Raw genomic sequence first — 13,331 nt, forward strand, 5'->3', positions numbered from 1 at the left:
ATCATATTCAACCCAAGTATTTCCCTCTTTCTTCATATGCATCATTCAATAATTCCATTTATATTCAGCCTTGATTATGGTTTCTCTTCATAGCAATAGTACAGTAGGTAAGACACGGCTACACATCTATTTAACAAGTGATTTTAGTGACGGTAGAGATATATTTCAAAGCCATAGAATATTTTTTCTATATATGAACTTTATTTGTAAAGTGTTTGATTTTGATTTTAATGCATGTGACCATCACTGTTCCAAGAAGATTGTCACAGTCAATTGAATATCAGTTATCTGACATTATTTGTTCACTATGTAAGGAGAATGTATTTTATGCATTATGACAATCATATCTATTCTTACAGTGGAGGGAAGTATGCACTCCACTCAAACTATAAGGTCAAGGGAAGAGAGTAAGAAAAATAGGCATAAGATACCAAGTAGCAGTGCCTCACATAACAACACGTTCATAATCATCAACATTTTGTAATGTATTCATAACAGTGTATCATATAACATAGTGTTAAGGTGAAATTCATTGTCACACTCACCTATATTCTTATCATACTCTTCTAGATGCTACCGGCAAATGAAGGGTCTTCTCTGGCTCATCTATCTACTTCAGCTTCCAAAGAATCAGTTTATTGATAAGTTATATATTACATTTCCACTGAGATAAACAGATCCTATGAAGGAAATATTCATTTTTTCCTTGGCTTTACAGATTTTCATCTATGTACATTTGGCCACACTGCTTTAGTTCTGTGTTCATGCATCTATCATGGCATAACAGGTGGGAAAAATTATGTCCTGGTGACAAGGAAATAAGAGACAGAGGAGTTTCATATCCTAGAATCTCCTTCAAGAACATTCCTTTAATGACCTAACCACTTTTGACTTCTGTATTTCCTAAATGTTTCACCATCACCTAGTAGTCCTGTATACTGTAGAGCAAATTTTCCCTCATGGAATTTTGTGGGATATTTCAAAATCACATAATAAGAGAGAAATTTACAATGCACATCAGTGGTTTTAATGACATCCATTACATCTTAAAGATGAAAATCATGAGACCAATGTCAGCATACACATTTGTCTTATACCAATTATACAGTTCCACAGTTGATTGGTTATCACCAAATTTGGAAATGGGAAAAACTGTATTTTCTACTTAAAGGACTGCTTAAATAGAAGAACACGTCTTCATGTCTTCCACAAACCTCTTAATATTAAGAGAAGTTTGTTGTTGCTGTTGTTGCTGTTGTGTGTGTGTGTGTGTGTGTGTGTGTGTGTGTGTGTGTGTGTGTGAGTGATTGTGTTAGGGGATGGGCATGTGAAATAAACTAGCATCAGCCTAAGTCACATATTTTTACTATGTGAAGAATTTAATGTAGATAACAATTATGCATGCACGGGGCTTTTTTAAAAGACACATTTATTGAGTGACTCCTATTTGTGAATATTGTTGGGTAAAATGACTATGCAAATGGATCTAAGTCCATTGCCCTCAGTGAGCAAGTTTAGAGTTATTTCTTTTCTTACAATTGTCGTTTGTATTAGACACAGATAATGGACCCTTGTGATATAATTCTGCACCTGGTTTCATCTTTGTATTTTCCTTGCTCTGGTTGGACACAGTGCACAGTTTGAGTCCAGAATTCCTGTCTGAGCTTGGCGGATGGTTCGGGCCCTGAGTCAATAACTGACCACAGCATGCACTTTGGGCCAAAAGCCCCTAGCTGAGCTTGGTGCACAGTCCCAGCCCAAAAATTCTGGTTGGACCCTGTGTGCATTTTGGGCCCAGAATCCCAAGCAGAGCTTGGCAGATGGTTCGGGCCCTAAAAATCTAGCTAAGCTCAGCACGTGGTTTGAACCCAGTGTCCCTAGCAGGACTTGGCAGGGGCCCCAGAAGGTTGTGGATACTTTGGCCTGAGCCAACGTTCATTCAGAGACCCAGAACGATTGCAGGACCCACAGTACAGGGGAGCTGAGGATCACTGGCTGTGAGAGTCCAAAACGACAGGGCTAGCCTCCTGCCATCCACACCAGTGAAGCATCAGAGCTCTAGTCAGAGCAATAAGAAAACAAAAAGAGATCAAGGGGATCCAAATGGAAAAGGAGGAAGTCAAATTATCCCTATTTGCAGATGATATGATAGTGTACATAACTGACCCTCAAAATTCCACCAGAGATCTCCTACAGCTGATAAACACCTTCTGTAGCCTTCCTATAAACAAATGACAAGCTTGCAGAGGAAGAAATTAGGAAAACCACACTCTTCACATTAGACACAAGCAATATAAAATATTTAGGAGTTACTCTAACTAAGCAAGTGAAGGACTTGTTTGAAAAAATTTCAGCCTCTGAAGAAAGAGATTGAAGGTGACATTAGAAGATGGAATGATCTTCCTTGCTCATGCATTGGGAGAATTAACATAGCAAAAATGTCCATCCTACCAAAAGCAATCAACAGATTCAATGCAATCCCTAACAAAATACCTACACAATTTTTTTTAATTTTTTTATTACTAATTTATTCCTGTTATACCTCAATGGTTATCCCATCCCTTGTATCCTCCCATTCCTACCTCCCTCCCATCTTCCCCCTATTTCCCTCCCCTATGACTGTTCCTGCCTACAAGTAGAACATTATGATAGGCAGATTTGGGCCCAGGGGTCCTGCTCAAACTAAGGCACCAGCCAAGGACAATACAGGCTGTAAACTTTAAACCCCTACCCAGATCTAGTCAATGGTCAGAACAATCTCCACACTTGAGTGGAGAGTAGAATATATCTTTCTCACATATTCTGGTGCCTCACATTTGACCATGTCCCCTGGAGGGAGAGACCTGGAGGCACTCAAAGGAAGGACGGCAGATTACTAAGAAGAGACTTGATACACTATGAGCATATACAGAGGGAGGAAATCCCTCTCAGGCACAATTTTTTAAAGAGATTGAAATTTCAATTCTGAACTTCATATAGAAAAAAAAGAGAATAGCTAAAACAATTTTGTAAAATAAAATGTGCTCTGGAGGACTCTCCATACTTGATCTCAAACTGTACTATAAAGCAATAGTAATTAAAACAGCATGGTACAGGAACAGCAACAGGCTGGTTGATCAGTGGAATTGAATTGAATACCCACATATGAATCCACACACATATGGTCACTTGATTTTTGACAAAGAAGCCAAATCCATTCAATGGAAAATGGATAGCATCTTCAACAAATGGTGCTGGTCTAACTGGAGGTCTATATGTAAAAAAAAAAAAAATGCAACTGGACCCATATTTGTAACCTTGTACAAAACTCAAGTGGATTAAAGACCTCAACATAAAACCAGAGACACTAAGTCACTTAGAAGAAAAAGTGGGGAAGAGCCTGGAACATATTGGCACAGGAGATACCTTCTTGAACAGAACACCACCAGAACAGGCCTTAATGTCAACAATTAATAAATGGGACCTCATGAGGTTGAGAAGCTTCTGTAAGGCAGGAGACACTGTCAAGAGAACAAAGCGACAGCCTACAGACTGGGAAAAGATCTTCAACAACCCTACATCTGACGAAAGTCTAATATACAAAATATATAAAGAACTCAAGTATTTAAACACCACCAAACCAAATAACCCAATTGAGAAATGGGGCTTGGAACTAAACAGAGAATTCTCAACAGAGGAATAACAAATGGCTGAGAAACACTTAAAGAAATGCTCAACCTCCTTAGTCATTAGGGAAATGCAAATCAAAACGACACTGAGATTCCATTTTACACCCATCAGAATCTAAGATAAAAAAAAATACAAGTGACACCACATGCTGCCGAGGATGTGGGGAGAGAGGAACACACCTTTATTGCTGGTGGGAATGCAAACTAGTACAGCCACTTTGGAAATCTATCTGGTGCTATCTCAGAAAACTGGGAATAGGGCTTCCTCAAGACCCAGCTATTCCACTCCTTGGAATATTCCCAGAAGATGCTCCAGCACACAATAAGAAAATTTGCTCAACCATGTTCATAGCAGCCTTATTCATAATAGCCAAAACATGGAAACAGTGTCCCTCAGTAGAAGAATGGATAAAGAAACTGTGGTACATATACACTATGGAATATTACTCAGCTATTAAAAACAAGGAATTCCCGAAATTTGTGGATAAATGGATTGAGCTAGAAATGATCATAATGAGTGAGTTAACCCAGAAGCAGAAAGACTCAAATGGTATATACTCACTTATATCTGCATACTAGCCCAAAGGGCAGTTCCCACAATAGCCTTCATTTACCAGGAAACTGGGACAGAGGGGAGGACATTATATTGGGACTCTAGATGAGAGAAGCATTGGAGAATAGCAAAGTAGAAGGATCCAGAGGGTCCTAGAAACCTACAAGTAGAACATTATGATAGGCAGATTTGGGCCCAGGGGTCGCACTCAAACTACGGCACCAGCCGAGGACAATATAGAAGGTAAACTTTAAACCCCTACCCAGATCTAGCCAATGGGCAAAACATTCTCCACAGTAGAGTGGAGAGTGGGATATGACTTTCTCACATACTCTGGTGCCTCATATTTGACCATGTCCCCTGGAGGGGAAGACCTGGTGGCACTCAGAGGAAGGATAGCAGGTTACCAAGAAGAGACTTGATACCCTAGGAGCATATACAGGGGGAGGAAGTCCCCCTCAGGAACAGTCATATGGGAGGGGAATAAGGGGGAAATGGGCAGGAGGGAAGAATGGGAAGATACAAGGGATGGGATAACCATTGAGATGTAACAAGAATAATTAATTTAAAAAATACTTAAAGATAATTCCACACACTGTTAAATAGGTTTGCAGAGACAACTCCACCTGCATAAATTCCCAGTGGTATTGTGTAAGAGAGTCTGTGCTTCTCCATTTTGTCTTACTGCATACTATTCGTATGTTTGTTTGGTTTTGGTAATCATAGCTTATCCAATAAACAAAAAAGGTCACTTAATTTTTTTTCTGAGATAAACACAAAGCCAGTGTTTGAGGGTTTTTGTTTATTTGTTTTGTTTTATTATTTTTTTTTTATTTGAGAGAAGAGAAATCTTTCCCTCCACTATAGTGAAAGTCTTCTCCTATGTAAGAAGAGAAAAAACAAATGCCCGTATCCAATTAGAAGTTCTATTTCTTCTATAATAATTTTGAGTACTCAAATGTTATGCAATTTTTTCCAAAACTACAAACAAAGAGCAGCAGCAACAACAAAAAGCTACAACTATGTTCTCTGTTAATACTCCATAATCCATGTAATTTATATGTAACTCCTGGTAATATATTGTTCATCATGATATCCATAATTATATTATTTTATTGTTGCTTTATACTTTGAGGTCAGATCTGATTGTGTAGTCTAGGCTGCCTCAGAATCTTACATTAGCCTCTTCACTAGTTAGTTTCACATGTGTGTGAGCAGACTCATCTTATTTTACAAATTCTATACAAACAAAACTCTATACAAAGATACATTTATATAAACAAACATAAAACTACACAAAACAATAAATTTTAACACAGTGAAAAGAAACGTGATGGGAACAAAAATCAAGGCAAAACTGCAAGAAAAGCATAAAGAATAATTTTAATTTCTTACTCTTCTCTCTCTAGCTGTGCTTAATCTATACACAAAAATTTTGTATTGCTTTTGAACATTATTTATGTACTACTTGTATTTGAACATTGTATAATTTTCTTATGAATATATAGAGTCAAACAACACACTGACACATACACACTATATATATATATATATATATATATATATATATATATATATATATATATATATATGTTTTGTCTTAATTCATTTAACAAGTTTGAGAGATGACTACACAAGTGAATAAAACATTTTTTCTTCACCATTACCTTTAGAATTTAGTTGTAATATCCTTTCTCATTTTCGTGCTAATAAATATGTTTCATATAGCTCCAAAGCTATCCACTTATTTACTATTTTATATTTCAGGGGAATGGTGTGTACTATTCTATGATTTGGGTGATTAATTTTTACTCAGTTGGTGCTAATAAATTAAGAACTTAATTGTTCATTTTTATATTCGTTTACACACATGTGTACACTTGCACATTTTTCTATATTTTTCTATTGCTCATTTTTATATTTATAAATTCTAAGAAAAATTTCCAACATGTCACAGTACCTTGAAGAGGATATTTGTTGTCCAAAAATTACATGTTTTTATATTTAATAGGATTCCTGGAAATATGAAATTAAGTACTTCTATATTTAAGTCTAAGGTTGCTACAATAAATAATCACAGAATGGCTATGTTAAAGTAGTACAAAGAGTTTCTCCCTAGTACATTAAACTAGAGGTCTGAACTGACAGTGTCCTCAGAGCTTACTTCTCACTCATGGATCTGGGGAAGAATCTTCCTTGCTTTGATTTCTTGTCTTATAGAACTGTTACCTTAATAATCAGTTGTTACATATCTCTCTTCTTTGTATATATTTGTGTGTGTGTGTGTGTGCATGTGTTATCTACTTTTTAAAGGACAACAGCTGTAACAGTGAAGCCCAGTATAATCTGTATATAGCCTCATCTTAGCTTGAGTTTCAAAGGCATTAAAAACTACAGGTGCTATGTTTAGGATTTGAATATGTATTTTGTAGATACACACTTTAACCTCTTCCAGCTGCATAGTACAAATGGAATATTGTGGGATTGTTTCTTCACTCTCAGTAGTTTGGTTTGGTTCTTGGTGGTCAGCCATATAGACCAGCAACTGAGCTACTAGTGTCTGAGTGTGGTTGCTACAGCCTCTCTTGACAAACCTATCCATCTTCTCCCCTGAGTTCCCAGTTATTGCTGGAGTACACTAGATTGGCAATATATTTTTCCCATTTGCCTAGCGTTGGCAGATCATATTACCACATTTTTCTTACCACCACTATTACATTGACAAATTTCCTTTTGTTCTTTATGTGCTCTGAGTGTGCCCTTCTAACAGCTTTGTCTTACATATCTTAGGAAATCATATGCTTCCAAAGAGAAACTCAATGTCAGATTCACTTCACTACTTCTCTGTCTTCTCTGGAATTTTGAACACACACGTTTGTTGTTGCTTGCTGTTCTCAAACTTATGAGATTGTAGAAACACAGGTGGTTTATCTTTGTCAGTGATTAGTAACTTGATTGTTTCCAATTTAACCAAGATGGTTCTGTATGAATGAAATCAGAAGCAATGCATTTTCTTTTAGCTTCAAATTTGAAATCAAATTGGTTTGTTGTTTTTAAGGACTAAATTCTGAAGTGGTTTGTTACAAATTGAAGGGAAAAAAAATCAAAGGAGTGGAGTTGACAATGTTGATGAACTTAGTATCTTTATCATTAGCTTCTTCTATTCATTCTATTTTCAAAAATAGTAATCTAAAGGCTTCAGTTCATAGTTTTCCCTCCAAAAAGTACTCTATTTATGAACCTGTGCCATGCAGTATACATGGAAGCTAGTAGTTAGAAATCAATGATTTATTAAATGTTTTAAGTAAATACAAATAAAGACAATGTATGTACGAGTGGAAACTACTTTCATTCTTTAAAATTAAATCCCTTTTATACTTAGAGCATGCATATCAATAAAATAACTCTGTTTTCATGCTCTGAGACATATAGTAACATGACTTTACATATTATACATGTGAAACAAGCAACAACAGTTCCTCTGATGGAGTAGAAAACTACAAGACCAACCATGGACTGTTCTCCTTTCAACATGTTGGGCAAATTGCTATTCCTTTCAGACACTTTTTATTTTGACCTTCTTCTAGGTACAAATTCATTCTCAGATAATTAAAATATGGAACAATGACAGTTCTGATGCCTTATGACATATCTGTCTTTATATTATCAAGACAAATAATTACAAACTGTGTATATATGTGTGTGAATATATATAAATTACCACAGGTGGTCTTTGTAAAAATCTATATTAGTACATATTGGGTCAGTATAATCAATCTTTCTTTTATTCCAAGATAGAAGTCATTTGTTTTGTTAACATATGGAGTAGCCTAGTAAAACTGGCCATTGGTACAATGAGACTTTAAAAATCATATCTAACAAAGTATCTTATATGTTCAATAGTATAGGAACCCCTTGTTTCCAAACTTAATATATAATTCCCTGACATAAGACAGTTATGATGTAGCAACCTCATTTACTTCATGAAATCATAACAATCAATCTTAAAAGTTGAATCCCTTTAGGCATTATAAACTATTATAAATCAGAAAGAAATCAATTTTCTAAGATTGGAATCAGAAACTCATTAAAATATTCATTATGCATGTGAGATATACTTGTGGCCTACATGAACACCAGACTGAGTAACAAAATATTTGAGGGTACAAAACTTCTTGCAATGGGAAATGAATTGATAAGTGAGAAAAAAATCTCTCAGTAGAAAGAATGTGTCTTGTTTAACATTCTTTTAAGAAAAATATAATGATACAGGTTCTTCTTCAAAAATTCTTAGCTTAATTTTCTTTCATAAAACATAATGCATGGAATATTAAAATTATATATCACCTATACACAAGTATTTATATATACACATCATCATCAAATGTATTTATATATACACATATATCTATAAGGGATAGAACAAAATATTCAGTCATTTTCGGTCACACACACAAAAAAAATCTCTTGCAAAATTCTGACTTCTTTTAAGAAATCCTATCACACACATTGTCCTCTGAGCCTCATACTTAGCATTCCTGATGAGGCCTAAAGGGCTCAGGTATATCTAGGCTTGCCTGGCCACAGGAACCTCCCCTGCCATGACCATCCACTTCCTGACAGGTACAACAGGGGTACAGTCAGTAGAGGCTGAGCTACATGCTGTCCTCCATGTCCCATAGCCAGAATTCCTGAAGAAGCTTGGAGAACCACAGATACATTGACCTCCATTGGATAGCCTGCTGCAACAGTAAAACCCAGACCAATGTTACAACAGCCTTCATAAGGCCTATGAAATCAGGAACATCCAGGAATAGCTAGATGGCTAAAGGATAGAATAAGAACATGATCAGTAAGAGTCAAGACAATATGACATCACCAGAACCCAGCTATCTTGCTACAACAAGTTGTGGATATACTAACACAACCAAAGCACAAAAAAGACCTCAAATCTAATGTTATAAATATGATAGAGGCCTTTAAGGAAGAAATAAATAAAATCTCTTAAAGAAATACAGGAAAATACAATCAGATAGGTAAAGGCCTTTAAAGAGGAAATAAATAGCTTTAAAAATACAGGAAAAGAGACCAGAAAATATTTTCAATTCAATCATAAATTTAAAAAGTCACAAGCTAAAGATAGTGATGTCTGTAAATGTAAAAATTACATATATAACACCACTTATATTGGGCCAGAAAAGAAAATTCTTCTGCCACATAATTGTCAAAACATCAATCTTCAGAACAAAGAAAGAATATTAAAAACTCCAAGGGAAAAAAAGCCAAGTAACATACAAAGGCAGACCTATCAGAATTATATCTTACTTCTCAACAGATACTCTAAATGTTAGATGGCCCTGGACAGATGTCTTTTCATCCTCTCAGACACCACAGATGCCAACCAAGAGTACTATTCCCATCAAAACTCACAATCACCAAAGATGGATAAAACAAGATATCCCAAGAGAAAAATAAATTTAAAAAATATTTTCTACAAATCCAGGCCTATGAAACATACTAGAAGGAAAATGCCAAGTGAAGGAGAATAACTACATACAAGATAACACAGGACTTAAATAAGTGAAGCACACACACACACACACACACACACACACACACACACTCACACACACACACACACACACCAACACCAACATCAAATCAACAGGAATTAAAAGTCACTGTAATTAACATTTCTCAAGATCAATGAACTCAATTTCCCAATTAAAAACACAGGCTCAAGAACTCTGGTGCCCCATATTTGACCACATCCCCTAGATGAGGAAGCCTGGTGACACTCAGAGGAAGGACAGCAGGCTAACAAGAAGAGACTTGATATCCTATGAGCATATACAGGGGGAAGAGGTACCTCTCAGTCACAGTCATAGGGGAAGGTAGAAAGGGGAAAATGGGAGATAGGGAGGAATGAGAAGGTACAAGAGAAGGGATAACAATTTAGGTGTAATATGAATAAATTAATAAATTATATTTTAAAAAATGGATGTAAAATCAGAATCCAACATTTTGCTGCATATAAGAAATACATCTGAGCAACAAAGTAGACATTCCTTCAGAGTAAAGTGCTTGGAAAAAGAGTTTTCATGAAAACAGACCAGAGAAGCAAACTGGAATAGGCACTCTACTTCCAATGAAAAGAGATGGGGAAGAACACTTCATGTTCATCAAATGAAAAATTCACCAAGGTGAACATATATGTGCCAAATGCAAGGGTACCCACAGTTCAAAAAACTATAAAGGTTAAATCACAAACTGACACCCACACATTAATAGGAGGAGCCTTCAACACTCCTCTCTCACCAATGAACAAATCATCAAGACAGAAACTAAACAGGGAAATAATGAAACTCACTGACATTAAGAATCAAATGGATCTAACAGATAACTACAGAACATTCCAGCCGAACACAAAAAAATTATACCGTCTTCTCAGCATCTCACAGAAACTTCTCCAAAACTGACCACATATCTGGTAACAAAGCAAACCTCAATCAATACAACAACAGTGAAATAGCTCCTGGTATTTTAACATATAGTCATGAACTAAAATGGGACCTCAACAGCAACAGAAACAACAGAAAGTGTACAAACTCATGCAAACTAAACAACACTGCATCAAGGAATAAAAATAGAAATAAATTAAAGATATTTTAGAATTCAATGAAAATGAAGGCGTAACAGTGCAAAGAGGAAAGTTCATAGCACTAAATGCCTTTTAAAGAAATTGGACTTCTCATATTAAGAATTTAAAACCACACTTGAAAGCTTTACGATAAAAAGAAGCAAACAAACTCAGGAGTAGTACACGGCAAGAAATAATCAAACACAGGACTGACATCAATAGTTGAGAAATAAAGAGAACAGTACAAAGAATCAACAAAACAAAGAGCTAGTTCTTTCAGAAAATATACAAAATTGACAAATATTTAGCAAAACTAACTAAGATGCAGAGAGAGAGAGAGAGAGAGAGAGAGAGAGAGAGAGAGAGAGAATATCTAAATTAAGAAAATCAAACATGAAAGGGGGGACATACAACACACACTAAGGAAATTAAAAGAACCATTTGGCCTTACTTCTAAAGGATATACTCCACAAAATTCGAAAATCTTAATGAAATGGATAATTTTTCTTGATAAATACCTCTTACAAAATGAATTAATTTTAGTTAAACAGTTTAAGTAGGCCTATAACCATTATAGGGAAATAGAAGCTGTCACTAAATGTCTCCAAACCAAAGAAGCTCAGTGTGGAAAAGATTAAGCTTTGTCACAGGTAGAAGCAATCCTGGCAGGCTTTACCCTTGGGGCACCCCATGAATACCTTGTGACAGACTGTTTGGAGCCTTCCTGGGCTTGGAGTTCAGGAAGCCATCCTGGGAGCCCCACCGTGGCTATTGTTTTCCTAATTGACCCTCAAAGGGAGAAGGAGACCGCCCTTTGCATGTGACTGGGAAGGTGGGGAGAGGAAAAAACAACAAGTTGAGGTGAGGGAGGCGAGGAGAGAGGAACAGGACCGGACCAGCACGCGGGACAGAGAGACACCTAAGGACCCGTCCCGTGGAATGGATACCGGAAGGTTCACTCTTCTGTCCCTTTAACCTTTTTTTTTCTTCTTGTGTATGCTAGTTGGGTTGTATAATAAAGTTTAATTGTTAAGAAACAAAGCCAACAGCCCAATGCCAAAAGGTCTTATCAGAGAATTATATAAGGCTTTAAAAGAACTAATATCAATATACTCACATTGTTCCACAAAACAGAAACAGATGCTGCATTGCCAAACTAATTCTATGAGGACACAGTCGTCCTGATACTCAATTTCCCTTATGAACAATGATGCTTTCAAATGGACTCTAAACCTACAACAAATGTATCATCCATCATGATCAAGTAGGTTTCACCCCAGGAAAGCAGGGATGGTTTAATATATGAAAATCCATCAGTGGAATACACCATATTGTTGGGAGCCATGCTAAAATCAGCCATGTTAGAAGTCCTATGCTTAGGCTGCAGGCTGTGTCCTTCAAGTTGCTGACCATTACTGAAGGAGGTCTTGTTTTGTAGGCTATCTTTGGATTATCTACCCAGAGAAATAGGGAAGTCCTTACTGGAAACTTCTCAGATTAAGGTATTTCTTACAGGGAGCTACTCAGGCAATTGTATTCTTGCCTGGGGGCTAGGGAAAATGGGATTGGAGTAGATCCTGTTGAGTTTGCTACATAGTCTTACTCACCTGCATTAAACAGAGTCTTGATCAGAAATAATTTCCAGACTTGACTCTTATTTCTTGCATCTCTCTTACTCACTTTAAATCCCCATTCCCTCTTTCAGGTGAAGCCTGTGCAATTTATCCTGTGGGCCAGGACAACATATAAAGAAACTGAAAAAAAAAAAAAACTGGTGCACCACATTTGACCACCTCCCCTTGGTGGGGAGGCCTGGAGGCACTCAAAGAAAAAATAAGCAGGCTACCAAGATGAGAGTTGATAGCCTATGAACATATATTGGGGGAGGAGGTCTCTCTTGGTCTTAGACCAAGGGGAGGGGAATAGGGTGAAAGCAGGAGGGACGGAGGAATGGGAGAATACAAGTGATGGGATATCAATTGAGTTGTAATCTGAATGAATTAATTAAAATAAGAAGAAGAAGAAGAAACTGAAAAAAATCAACACAGGATTATCTCATTAGATGTATAAAAAAGCCTTTGACAATATCCAAAAGCCGCTTATGATGGAAATCTTGGAGCAATCAGGGAAACAAGGCATATACTTAATATAAAAACAGCTGCGTACAGCAAGCCAATAGCCAAAATCAAACAAAATGGACAGAATCTGAAAGTAATTCAATTAAATGTGGGACAAACAAGGCTGTCCACTCTCTCCATGTTTATTCAGTACAGTACTTGAAGTTCTATACAGAGGAATAGGAAAACTAAAGGAGATTGAGAGGATTCAAATGTGAAAGGAAAAAGACAAAGTATTGCTATTCACAGATGATATTATAGTATATTTAAGTGTCCCCACAAATTTTAACAGAAAATGCCCAGACCTAATAAACACTTTAGCAATATAAAATTAAAATAAAAATCAGTAGCCC

The sequence above is a fragment of the Acomys minous genome (genome assembly GCF_964271855.1).
Source record: "Acomys minous genome assembly, chromosome: 1".
NCBI lineage: Eukaryota > Metazoa > Chordata > Mammalia > Rodentia > Muridae > Acomys > Acomys minous.